Source organism: Barbus barbus (assembly GCF_936440315.1).
Source record: "Barbus barbus genome assembly, chromosome: 40".
Classification (NCBI taxonomy): Eukaryota; Metazoa; Chordata; class Actinopteri; order Cypriniformes; family Cyprinidae; genus Barbus; species Barbus barbus.
This window is the reverse complement of record NC_136718.1, coordinates 20757793-20771913: the sequence shown is the minus strand read 5'-3', so window position 1 is coordinate 20771913 and position 14121 is coordinate 20757793.

The following is a 14121-nucleotide window of genomic DNA, read 5'->3' as shown; positions in this document are numbered from 1 at the left end:
GGTTTCCAGGGTGTTGCTATGTTATTGCTGATATGATCTGAGCTTCTGAGTGGTTGTTAGCAAGGATGGAATCTGAAAGAATTTAATTATTTAATCCCGGATCCAATTCCTCTGAGCGATTCTGAATTCTTAATGGTTCCTTTAACAATTAATTTAGTTTTGGAATAAAGAGGCTATGTGGGAAAAAGAAATGTGTTTTTTTTTATTAATAATAAATACATATAAAAAGGTATGTTGACACCCTATTTAGAGGCACTGTGTGAACTACCACTCAGTAACTATTAGTTGTTCCATGGTTTATAAACTCTAGGTATGTGTTTGAGCCACTAAAAGAAACCAACTTAAGTCATTTGTTTGGGAGTCAGAATACATTGGTTGTTCTGTATGTTTTTGATTCAAAGAACCTGTTCATAAGAGTCATTTGTTAAGGAGTCAAACAAACTACACTGGTTATCCTGTATGTTTGTGGTTCAAAGATATGACTCATAAGAGTCATTCCTTCTAGAGTCAGACTACACTGGTTTTTCAGTATGTTTTTGACTCACTAAAAATAACCACCTCAAAAGAGTCATTTGCAGCAAAAGGTATGTTTACACCATTTTTCAGAAGTGTTGTATGAACAACCATTAAGTAATTATTAGTTATTCAGTTGGTTATAAACTGTAGCTACACTATATTGCCAAAAGTATTGGGACACCCCCTTCTAATGAACAGGTTTGACTACTTTAGTAATTTCCATGAGTTCAAATCTTCATGTTTAAGCATATAATGATATTCTAGGGAATTGTGTGCCATCGCTGTTGCAACAGTTTTGGAAGAGTCTAAAATGACAGTACCCATATGTACAAGTCATTGGTGTTTGGTGATGAGTTTTTGGCTCAAGGTCATCATTTTAAGTCACATCAGAGGAGTTCAGCTGGGATTAGGACTTGGCTTTCTGTAGACCAGTCAAGTTCTTCCACACTGACTCAATCAATCATGTCTTTTTGAACCTTGCCTTATACACAGAGACACTCTCATGTTAGAATAGAAAAGGGTCCTGTCCAAACTGTTGCTATAAAATTAGAAGCACACAATTCCCTAGAATATCATAATATGCTTTAACATTAAGATTCATACTTATGGAAATTACTAAAGTAGTCAAACATGTTCATTAGAAAGGGGTGTCCCAATATCTTTGGCAATATAGTACATATGTTTGATTAACCAAAAGGAACCAACTTAAAGGGTTAGTTCACCTCAAAATGAAAATTACCCAATGATTTACTCGCCCACAAGCCATCCTAGGTGTATAGGTGACTTAAAATCTGGGTTATATGAAGAAATGTCCTGGCTTTTGCAAGCTTTAAAATGGCAGTAAATGAGGGGATCAAGATTTTGAAACCCAAACAAGTGCATCCATCCATCATAAAAAGTGCTCCACTTTGTGTAAAAAAAAAAATCCATATTTAATACTTTATAAACCATAATCCATAGCTTCTGCTAACTGTCGTATGTACATTCATGAGAGAGTGCTGTTGCAGCGGACGTGAAGTAGGACGTAGGCATAGCGTAAGCTCCAGTGAGAATATGCTAGTCTTGCAATGCTATGCTAGTTTTGTTTACAGTAAAGGAAAACCAGTCTCCTCTTGGCTTATATTGAAATCCTATGACATTTTCCTTTACAAATCCTAATTTTGTACTTCTAATTCGTGACCAGTGTCTTTTTTCCCTCTCCTCTGCACCTCCGCGTTTGTCACTTTTCACCAGAGCCTATGCTATGCCTACTTCATCTGCTGGAATGCGTGTACGACAGTTAGCAGGATTACTTTTCTTAAACAATGTTTAAGTGAAAATTTGTTTAGCTTCAGAAGGCCTTTATTAACCCCCAGAGTTATGTGGAGTGCTTTTTATGATGGATGGATGGATGCACTTTTTTGGGCTTCAAAATCTCGACCCCCATTCACTGCCAATCTTGGAAGAGCCAGGACATTTTTTAATACATCTCTTTGAATACATTGTAGTCATCTGAAAGAAGAAAGTCATATACACCTGGATTGAGGGTGAGTAAATAATTGGTAATTTTTCGGGAGTCAGACTACGCTGGTTGTTCTGTATGTTTTTGATTCAAAGAACCTGTTCATAAGAGTCATTTGTTCAGGAGTCAAACAACACTGATTGTCCTGTATGTTTTTGATTCACTAAAAAGAACCAACTCATAAGAGTCATTTAGTTTAAACAAACTAGTCATGCTGCCAGCAGCAAACCTTTAGTTCTGGTGTTTTATTATTTTATTTAAAATTATGCCTTATCCAGCGTTAGTACACTAACAGTTTATTAATGTTTCCAGTCATGGTGGAAAATAGAAAAGTTCACTAATCATTTCAGGTTTGTGGGCCCATGTGCTTCAAAAATGATCATAGGTCATGGCAGAAAAAGATGTGGCCTTGCCACATTCAGCTTATTATTCAAAGATGACAAACTGTTGAAAGTGTGACGAACCCTTTACACCAGTGGCAGTCGAATGTCAGCGTGAGTCACGCTCTCAACCATTAAGTCTATAGGCACTCACACCTACTGATGGAGAACATACGTGGATGGCGCAGGTTTTGGTGGTGGTTAGGCTTTAGTACTGATCTGAGGCCAGTTTTCTATAATAGCTAAAGTGGTCATTATGAGACTTTTGTGATGGAAAGCTGGTCTGGGATCAGAGTTTTTCTACACAGAGTGGGCGTTAAGGGAAGAGAAGTTTGAATGAACTTGACTTGTTCTCACCCGGTGCCTACATGAGGTGAGATCCTGACTCATGCTGTCACTTTACTATCTCAAGGTGCAATGAAGAAAACTTCTCAGCCACCTTTTTGCAATATTGAATCATATTTAGTGGCTATCTCAAAACTACTGTCAAATTCAAGCAGAGGCACTTGTGCTTATGATCACTATGAGCATAAATGAGACATTTAATCTAACAACTACTCACCTCTATTCGCTACTCAGTGTTCACTTAGTTTTTTTGTCATAATTTTTGTCTTTTGGCAAACAGTCCATTAAAGTTATTAGATGTCTTATCATATTTATCAATTTTAGGCTTGGAATAAAATAGCATAAACTTTAATCAACAAACATTTAATTTTTCTGTATAAATTGAGTAAAACAATTACATAATGTGCAATGATGTAGAAAAAAATTCAAATCAAAATTTAAAGCAAAATATTTAAACCTTTTATGCTAACATTTAACATTTATGTTAATATGCAAACATTTTTAAACAAGAACTTATTAGAGACTGTAACTTAGTTCATGTTTACCATGCAAATGCAACTTGTGATATTACATTTTTGTTCTGAATATTTCACTGATTCTTTATGCAGAATCACTCATAAAGTCATAAAGTTGCTACTCACTGGTATAATGATGCAAAACGATTCATTCAAAAACGCGGTGGAAAGAAGCTGTTGTTTTTATGAATGAGTCATTGAATCATTGAATTGATTCGTTAAAAATTCTGATTCATTTACAAATGACATGATTCATTCACTCCACTGATTTGTTCCATCACAAATGAATTACTAAAGAATGAAACACCTTTACTCTGTGTTTCAAATGTTCTGCTGTGACTTTGTACAGAACTATTTTTGTTGGTGGAGAAATTTGAATAATAATGAATAAGCAGTGGCGGAGCATCATTTAAATATTAATTCTGATTGGTCAGTTTACTAACTCAATTAGACTCCTCTTGTGAGCCTTCCTTTGGCGTTCCTGCAGTGTTTAAAATTCACATTAAAAACATCTTTATATTTTGAAAATTTGAATATCTACATTAATATGTACACTAAATTAAACCATTCATTTTATCCCATTTAAAATTCATTTTTGAGGAGGCCCAGCCTCTCTTCACCCCTCTGACAAAGCGTTGCGCTTTACAGGTTTTCTCCATGTCTAAATGAGTTGTCTGGAACACCAGACACCAGCTAGTGTCTCCCCCTCATTTCATTACGTCAAGAGTGAGATGTTGTCTAAAGGTTAAGTAAATGACTTCAAAGTCATTGCGTCTAACTTTGAATGCGTCTGCATTTCCCAAATCTGCTTCAGGAAGACCCCCTAAATACTTTGCTTCAACTCTGACTCACATACTATGCTAACTAGTTGACAAATGCGTCTGGAGCAAATACATTCTTTGGAATAATTTGTCTTTAGGTTTGAGTCATTAGATCCACACTACAGACAAGTTTTTACATAATGATTGAAATTTATTACCTGCATGTTCACCTCCCTAATAGCAAATGCACCATATTAGAAATATACATCACTATGAAATGAATATATAACATAAATGTCAACTGAAGTTCAGGGAAATTATCTAATAGATGTTCAAAGAACTATGCACAAGTTGTTTTGATGTTTTTGGTAGGTTTTCAACCAGCCATTATGAGTAATATTAAATATGACAATATGGGCTTAGTTTTGCATAAGATGATCTTTGGCTGTAAAAATGACTAAAGCAATTGCCATTAAATCTATTTAAATGCAACTGAGTGTAAAAGAACATCTCAGGACTGAAGAAAAATTGGGATTCCCCTTTAAGTGAACATTTATAACAATCACCCAACCGTGAGCGTGAAATTGTAGCTAACACAAATCTGAAAATCATAAGAAGAACTTCAGTTGTCCTTGGTAATCCCAGCAATTCACAAATGTGGTTTGCAGTGTACATCAGAGGCAGCCATTTTGTAAAAGAGAGCATCTTGAATCACTTTTGAACTATGCAAAAACACACAAATGAATGACATGTTTATGCAATTGAACTAAAGCTGAGCTGTTTTACCTAAATGCAAAGCATGCCGATTTGTGCAAAAGGTAACAGCACATGACATTAAGAATATCAAGACTACCATCCCCCCTGCTGAAACACAAGGTTGTATTTTTGTGAGGCTAAAACGGACAGAAAGTTAATGCAAATTATAGTCTAAAAATAAAATTCCAAGTCTGGACTAAAACCGGGACTAATGGTGCGGTTATGGGTTTAATTCCCAGAAAGTGCATGAGCTGGATAAAAATGTATACCTTCAATGCAATGTAAGATATAAATGTCTACCAAAGTGTAAAAGAATAACAAAGGCCCTAGCCATTCCCATTACTGCATCCTTGCAATTCCATTTCATACCACTCATTTAATTTTTTTATTTTATTTTATTATAATTTTTTATATAAGGTTGGGATCAGTATGATATATTTTTCTAAAAGAAATCAATATTTTTATTCAGCAAGAACACATTTAATTAATCAAAAGTTCAATAAAGACTAAATGCTGACAGTTTCCACAAAAATATTAAGCAGCACAATTTATTTCAACATTAATAATTAAAAGAAATGTTTATTGAGCACCAAATCATTATATTAGATTGATTTCTGAAGGATCGTGTGACACTAAAGACTGGAAATTCAGCTTTGCATCACTGGAATAAATTACATTTAAAAAAATATAAAAATAAAAATTATTTATTTTAAACTACAATACTTTTTCACAATATTGCTGTTTTTACTGTAATTATAATTAAATAAATGCAGCTTTGTTAAAGGGGTCATCAGATGTAAAATTCACTTGTGTACACAACCACCCTATAATGATTAAAATCCACCCAGTGTTTTTTTCTTTTTAAAAATCCAGATAAATAATATCCCCTTTTTCAAATCAAGCCGTTCTCAGATTCTTGGCTGTGTGACGTCACACGGACCCAGGACCCTCCCACGATTGTTAATTCACAAGGTCTTACCTTAGACCTGCCTTGAGTGGGCTGTCATCAGTCCGCCATTGTTTTTCGACGCCGGAGCGGTTGTAGACAAGAATGTCTCCTAAGCAATTGAGGTGTTTTTTTGTTGGATGTAATAATGAACATACCAGTCCTCATTTACTCCCGACATCTGAGCCGCTGTTTGTTTTTGAAGGGAATGCTCCCCTGATCTACCTAAATGCGTCTATGTTCGCGCGAATCATTCATGATTCAGCTTCACCTACAGAAGAAGTGAGTATAAGTTTTTTTTTTTTTTAAGAATTTTGCAAATCGCCTTTCCTAATAATACGCTAGTTAGCAAGTTTCACGATGAATGCGGCTAAAGTTTACAGTCTCTCAGAGAACTGCACGTCACCCCACGGAGGGAGAGGGGCAGAGATAGCAGAGCTCATTAGCATTTAAAGGGAAATGCACTGAAACGGCTTGCTGTAAAAAAGCTGTTTTTGACAGGGTAAAAAGGGTGTTGTTTTACACATTGAGAAAATTTAACCATAGACTTTTCATTAAGACCCTAAAGAATCATATCAACTTGTGGAAAATGGGCATCCGATGACCCCTTTAAATGAAATTCATACTAACCCCTAAGGTAGTGTAAGTGTGAGATTTCCATCCACTTTATCGCCCTCCAGATCAATTACGAAAGTAACAGCACATCCGACCTTCACAAATCCACAGGATTTAAGGTATCATTCATTCTCAAAGCAATTGTGAGATTAGTTACGCTCTAAAGTTTAATATTTGCCTAAACAAGCATTGGAGGTCTGACAGAAAGGGTGATTGTCAGCTTTAATAGAGACAGACAGTTTTAATCGTACAGAATTAGCCAGAATGATGGATTATACAACGATAAAGACCTCAACTGGTGAGTGAATGTGTATTTGATTGGTGTTACAGTAAATGTTTAACCCTCCATCAGGACTGTGGCTTGTGGCTGTGGAGAAACGAGCACTTCTGCCATGTTGTTGTTCTGTTAATTCTTTGTTATTATGCAAATAGCAAAAAACTGGAGCAACTGCAGGGGCTTTTATTTAGCCATCAAATTGGCTGTAATCAAACCGTAGATTGTGACACAAGAGATGTTCTCACCTCAACCAGATGTGCCTCATCAGAAACGGATCACAGAGCTCTCTTTCTGTTTCTGCCTCCATTTCCTCACCCGGCAAACTCACGCACACTTATGAGGACCACCAACACACTAATAACTCCAACCACCGACACACCAACAACCACTCGGATGTCGGCCCCTCCTCTCCTGTTAGCCTAAATGGTGGTCATAGGACATTATCATTAGTTGTATCAGAGGACATTTGCTCAGGAAGAGAAACAGAGCCGTGACAGTGGGTGTGGAAGATGAATCGCACACACGAATTATGCCGCGACGACTCAGATAATCTCATCACTACTGGTAGTAATGAGTCCAACAGCAAGGATCACAGATACATCAGATCAAACAGTTTAGGTCATTACCGAGATGCACATGTGGGCTCACTCACTCGCAGACATACCAGACGTGCAATCACAAATACCGCACACAATGAGAATTATACAAATAAGCACATGCATGCCCACACGCACGCTAGCAAGGTTTGACTTCAAAGGACTTGTATTTCATATAGGATTCAAGTCATTAACAGCCATTTAGCATGACATTGATAAAGTCAAATACATTCTATTTTGGCTTTTTCTAAAAAATGAGGAATAATGTGCAATGATGCATTGTTTACAATAAGTAAAATTCTTTTTAAGCATATTCCTCAAATTACTTTTTAATCTCTAGTTCTCTTTAGAAAACCACACTGTAAAAAAAATTCTGTAGTTTTTAACAAAATAATTTTGCCAGCTGTGGTTGCCAGAATAATTTTGTAAAAAATACAGAAAAAATTTGAATGTAAACCAGTAAATTCAACAATGCACACTGCCATTAAAATCTGTTTTGTACCTTTAACATATTGACAACCACCATAATAATGCAGGTGGTACAAGAGAATGTCACAGATCGGCCAGGCTCAATCACCAGTCAATCACAGCGCACTCCCTCACCTGAATTCTAATCACCTGCACCGGCACCTGCAAGTCATCAATGGCAATCATCCCGCACTCCTCAAATACTCACACCTCACAACACTCCAGTGTCCGGTCTCGTTCCTACAAAGAGGACTACTGTAGCGATCATATCTCTATGCTTGATACTTACCGTCTTGTTTACTTACCTGCTGTGTTCCATCCCAAGTCTGTCAGCTCCCGAGTCTCGTCCTGATCCACTGTGTTGGAGAGGTGTGCAGTTACTCCTGTTTGGAAAAAGATATTCAAGTTACCATCCCTTCTGAACACCGAAGAATCCTTGTATCATCACTTACCTGATTCATTCCACCACCTGAAGTCTGTCACTAAAACCCGTTCACATTACGTCACTCAGTCTGTGTCCTATAACAGAGAAAGCCACATGAAAAATAGCTCTCACCACAAGCAAGAGTATATACTAATATATAGAAGGTGCACAGAGTCATTCATGCAAACACACAACACCATCATGGTAACACATTAATGACACTTAAATAATGCAATAAACATTCACTAAACAACAGAAGATGTAACAAAGCCCAAATGTACATAACTGATAACAAAAACTATTAAAAAAACATGATTATTCAAAACAAAATACTTCCAAATGTGTGTCACGCAGGGAATTCTGGGAATATCAGTTTACAGTTTTTGACTGTAAATTATACATTGATTTGTTCTTTTTACTTCTAAAAACGGTGCAATTAACAGCATTTTACAGTAAAATTACATGATATGTCTGGTTAGATCTTTTACAGTTATATAGTACAGGAACTTACTGTTAACCAATTAACAGTTTTTCCCGTAGTGTTTTTATAAAATTTTACAGTTAAAATTACACTTATTTTTTACTATCTACTGAAATTATGATAAGAGTGCAAAAACAAATATGATGATTATAATATAGTGCTAATATTAATTATAAAATCACACACACACATATATATAATATAGAATTTTATTAATAAATTATTGTAAATATTTTATTTATATTAAAATACTCTATTTATATTTTAATAATATATTCTAAAAATAAACACACAATTTATATGATATAATTTATATATCATTTTAATCTATTATTGGCCCAGGTAACAAAAACTTAATGTATTACTTTTGTAACTAAGTAACGCAATTAGTTGCTTTTTTAATGGAATACTGTAATGCATTACTTTTAAAAGCAACTTTTCCCAACACTGGTAACAAACAAGGGGAACTATGGCAGACAGAGAAACAGGGAAATAGGAATAGTACACAGGAAGCAACCCAGAAACAATGGGGAACAAAATACACTTCAAAATTAAAGTCTGACTCAAGACCAAGACAGGGGAACACAGACTGGGATCATAACATTTAAATGCATTCCACAGATTCACACCTAAAATAAACACATTATAGCCATATACATATATATATATATATATATTGTTTATGTAGCATTATAGTCTATTTTTTATGTATGTTAATGTTAATGTGCACAACTGTAATATTCTTAACTTTTATTCTTCTTTTTTATATTTTTGGACATGAAAACCATCTAAATGATATTTAAATTATTAAATTATTACATTAATTACGGAATTATATTATTATTTAATATTAAAGTTAAAAGAAATATTATGTATATTCAATAATGATATTACGGAATATATAATACACACATTTTCTACAATTATTACATTACATATCACACACACACACACACACACGTACATGTATATATATATATATATATATATATATATATATATATATATATATATATATATATATATATACAAAACGCAACAATTATTCATTCATGTTTTTAATACTATCAGGCCCTGTTCCTGATGTCAGATGTATATGTGAGAGATGGACAGACAGTGAGAAGGAGACTGATATGCCTGAGATCTCATCTTCAACACCTCTCCTCCACAGGTGGCTATCTGATACTCGTTCCTCTTACTTGCTGATTTTGGCTTGTAGCTGTTGTCCTAACTTACCCTTTACAGACTTTTCAGAAAAAGAGAGAAACATCACTGACACGTCCAGAAGCTTCCCATGCACGGCGTGGCTGCTGTTTCCCAGCCTTACAACAACAGCTCAGCGAGTGAATGCAAACAAGACTTCTACACTCGGCTCCATCATTTCATATCATAACTATTTTCTTTTTGATGGGGAATGTGTTTCGTCCTCCCCTGACGCTCAGTTCCACTGGAAACCGTGCATACACACACACACACACACACACACTCATGCAAACTCTTATACAAAACATTTGGCAGTGTTGTTTGAACTATGTTACAAAAAAAAAACCTGTTGCAACTGCAAACAGCTAGTCTTTCATTTTGTCACTCGGCACCACACATCTGCATGAAAACAATTCACAGATAAAGGCCGAACTGGCAGTGTGACATCATTCAACAATCCTTCAATCTGTCTATCTGCTGGATTATAACTCAGTCTTACAAAAGACTCCTTTGACACGTAATCACTCATAACTGTGATTCTATGCCATATGACAATTTCAAAATGCATGTAAATAATCAGCAGGATCACGCATGCCTTTCACAAGTACTTTAAACACCTATGTATCTACTACACCTGAGTTCCCGGGGAGCCACACCTATAGGCACTTTGCACGGAGCTTAAATCCATCTGTAAATAAGTCTTCAAGGGCACAACTGTTTTAAAAAAGCGCATGCGGTTGTATTCAAGTTTGTGTTTTGAAATACATCTTCAATACAGTTTTACTATGGAAGCTCATTTCTGCCATGAAATAAAACATAAAAAAGGTATTTTCAACTTTTTATCTCATAGTTATGACTTTTTCCCATAAATGTGAGTTTATATCTTGCAATTCAGTTTTTTTAAAGAATTCTTTGTTTGTATCTCACAATGGATATCTTGCAATTCTGGTATTATATATCGCAATTCTGACTTTTTCTTAGAATTGCGAGTTAATATGTCACAGTTTGAGTCAATTATGACTTTACATATATACTTTATTTATTTGGACTTTTGAAATAAAGTCAGAATTATGAGATATAATCTCATATTTCTGAAAATTGTTCTCACAATTCTGACTTTTTTTTCAGAACTACAAGAACAAAAGTCCCAGTTGTGAGATAAAAAGTTGCAATTACCTTTTTTATTTTTATTACATGGTGGAAATGGGTTTCCAAATTTGATTCTATTTTAGACTGTTTCCAGGTAATTATAGAATCAATGGAATGGAATAATCCATCTTGTTCTAGGGACAAGTATTGTTTTGATGCCAGTGTACTTTACCTTGGTTACAAAAAGGCTCTCACTGAGGAGATAAACAAATTAGCAAACAAAAACCCACACATCCTCACCAACATCCATTTAACCTAAATATAGCCTAATTTGTCTTGTAAATGCTTTTTCAAAAGAGCTTCCAAGAGGTGTAGTCCTAAATGAACAAAGCCAAAAATAAATAAAAAAACCTGCCAGGTCAACTTTGGCCATTGTCTACATGAAATTGTCTTCCTTGAAGAAAAGGAAAGGGATGGATAGCTTGTCGTGTATTTGTTACTTCAAAACATCAGATGTTAATATGGCAGCCATTTAGAAAATAAACTTTATGTTGGCTTTACCAGCAGAGCCATGCATATCTCAGAAAAGTACATCTCTATGGACTTCGCCAAGAAGTTCAGCCAACATGGAATAAAAGAACACAATAAAATAAATTTATTGGACTTAAAGATTCCCCAGGTGGTCACATTACAAAAAAAAACAACTTCAGCATCCAAATGCTAGCAGAAGAAGCTCTTGTCTATTTCAGAGCCGAAAGGACAAAGGAAGATGAATAGACAAACCAGATGGGCAGTCTGAGAAAGACTCCAACAGACGCAAAAGGTGAATGAGGATGCAATGAAGAGAAAACTCCCATGCTGAAAATCTCTGTTATGAGATTGACCACTTTTCATCGACAAAGCCTTATTATTCCAAATGCTTTAATAAGGTTTGGACATTTAAATTGTGACATTTCAGATTAAGAAAAATTGAATGTTTGGTACACTGCAGTGCAAACAAACTTATGCAAAGTATGTCACATAAGAACACCATCATTTCAATTAAAGGGGTAATCCACCACTGGCAAGATGGGAATTTAATAAAAGTAGCAGAAGCATTTTGTTAATTTGTGCTACACAACTAGAGAAAACAGAGATGGCTAAAAAGGTAAGAAAACTTCAACACCAACACCCATAATGCACTGGGATCGATCTTACTAGCAGATCCTTGATCTGTTGTTTTTATAAAAGCTCTGGAGCTGTCAAAAGTTCCCCGTATGAGACATTTTATATCATTTGGCATACTTTTGCTGAAAAATAAAGGGGTTCTTGGTGCAAGTCACATGGAAAAAACTATACACACTGTTCATTTTTCCTACCAACATTGTAACAATACAAATCTGGTTAAAAATTGGCGAACTTGCCCTTTAAGATTAACTAATTTTTCTCTTACCTGCTTTGTTTGCTTACAGTTAAATCTATTCTAATGAGGCCTGGTGCTTGCCCTTCAAATCACTTCAATCATTTATGGGGGAATCCTTTGAGTGGCATGTTTGAATTATACATTTACAGATATTTACAGTCCTCTCACGGTTTTTGTGTGTGTGTGTGTAGGTCAAGAAGAGTTGAGACTAAAAGAGGCATAATTTCCATCAATTCCTGTTCCTGAGTTACTAATTTGTCATTTATTTGAAGCTGTTTTATAAAGTTTCTATATAAAACAGCACCCCTTACAGTAGCTTTAAGGAATAGTTCACCCAAAAATAAAAAATGAATCGAAAAAGAATGTAAAAACACTACACTTACAATTAATTCTAAATAATAATTATTAAATTATTTAAAAAATGAATTATACATTTATAAAGTATTTATATATCTTATAACAAGTATTTATCTTAACATATATTTAAAGGAAAGATGTGTAATTTTATAGTAACATTGCTAAAATAGTTTTTTTTCAAGTTAACATTTTTCATTCATTTTAATTTTCATACTTTTTAGTGAACAACACAAAATTGTTTCCAGATGACTTTCGCTGCATGACCCATCACATTTTGCGATGTTAAATCGCATGCTTCTTCTTAGTTATGTTGTTAACAATGCACAGTTATGTGCTTAATGCAACATTATACCTTGTTATTTCTGCTGTAATTCACAAATATCATTTGCGAATGTGCATATTTTAACTCGGCGCATGAAAACCTCACACAAAATGTTACAAACTGCTTTTATGCTGATTTTAAGAGCTTGACATCCTCTGGTTTCTAGAAAGCAGCGTCAACATTCTGTTAATTCTCTCTTTTTTTGTTTTACATTATATATAGCAGGGGTCACCAGAATCAGTCCTGGAGGGTCAGTGTCTTGCAGAGTTTAGCTCCAACCCTAATTAAACACACCTGAACCAGTTAATCAAGGTCTTATAGTGTGTTCAAGTCATGTTGGATACATTTTACGAGTTGAACGCACATGAACGCTACCACAAAGTTGTTATTATGAGTGGGCAAACTCTAAATTTTCTTTAAGCCCAGAGTTTCCGAGTTGGGGGTGTGTCAGATGCAATGGACGCAGCCAAATACTATAGATATGCAGCGTCTGGGCTGATGGTAAATTTGTTCAAATGAATAAATTATTTGTTTGTAATGTACAATAAAACTGTTACATATACAAAATATTACATTATTGTATAATTTACCATACAATATAGACTTCGTTTAGTTTGAGATCTGCTAGTGAGCGACGCCTTGTGGTACCATCACAGAGAGGCTCAAAATCACTCTCCAGAATATTCTCGTTCACCATTCCTGGCTGGTGGAATAATCTTCCCACCCCTATCCGGAACGCCGGATCCCTGGCAATCTTCAAGCAACAACTGAAAACTCATCTCTTTCAGCAGTACTTGACTTCATCCTAAACTCAAAAAAAAAAAAACTTTTTCTCTATCTTTCTCTCCACTTACTAGCTTGTACTTATTTAAACAATGACTGAGACTTGGTGTTACGAGCACTTCCTCTGTCTGATTGCCTCTTCAAGATGAATCACTTTTTGTATTCCCCAATTGTAAGTCGCTTTGGATAAAAGCGTCTGCCAAATGACTAAATGTAAATGTTTACATCTTCATAAATTGAATAAAAACAGTAATAAGCAAAAACACAATGATGCACATTCTTCATTCATCATTTTGTAGATGTAGAGTTCAAAAAAATTATAGAATTTTATGTAGAACAGTTATATATCGCCATCTTGTCGTAATTACGACTTGTCAATTTATA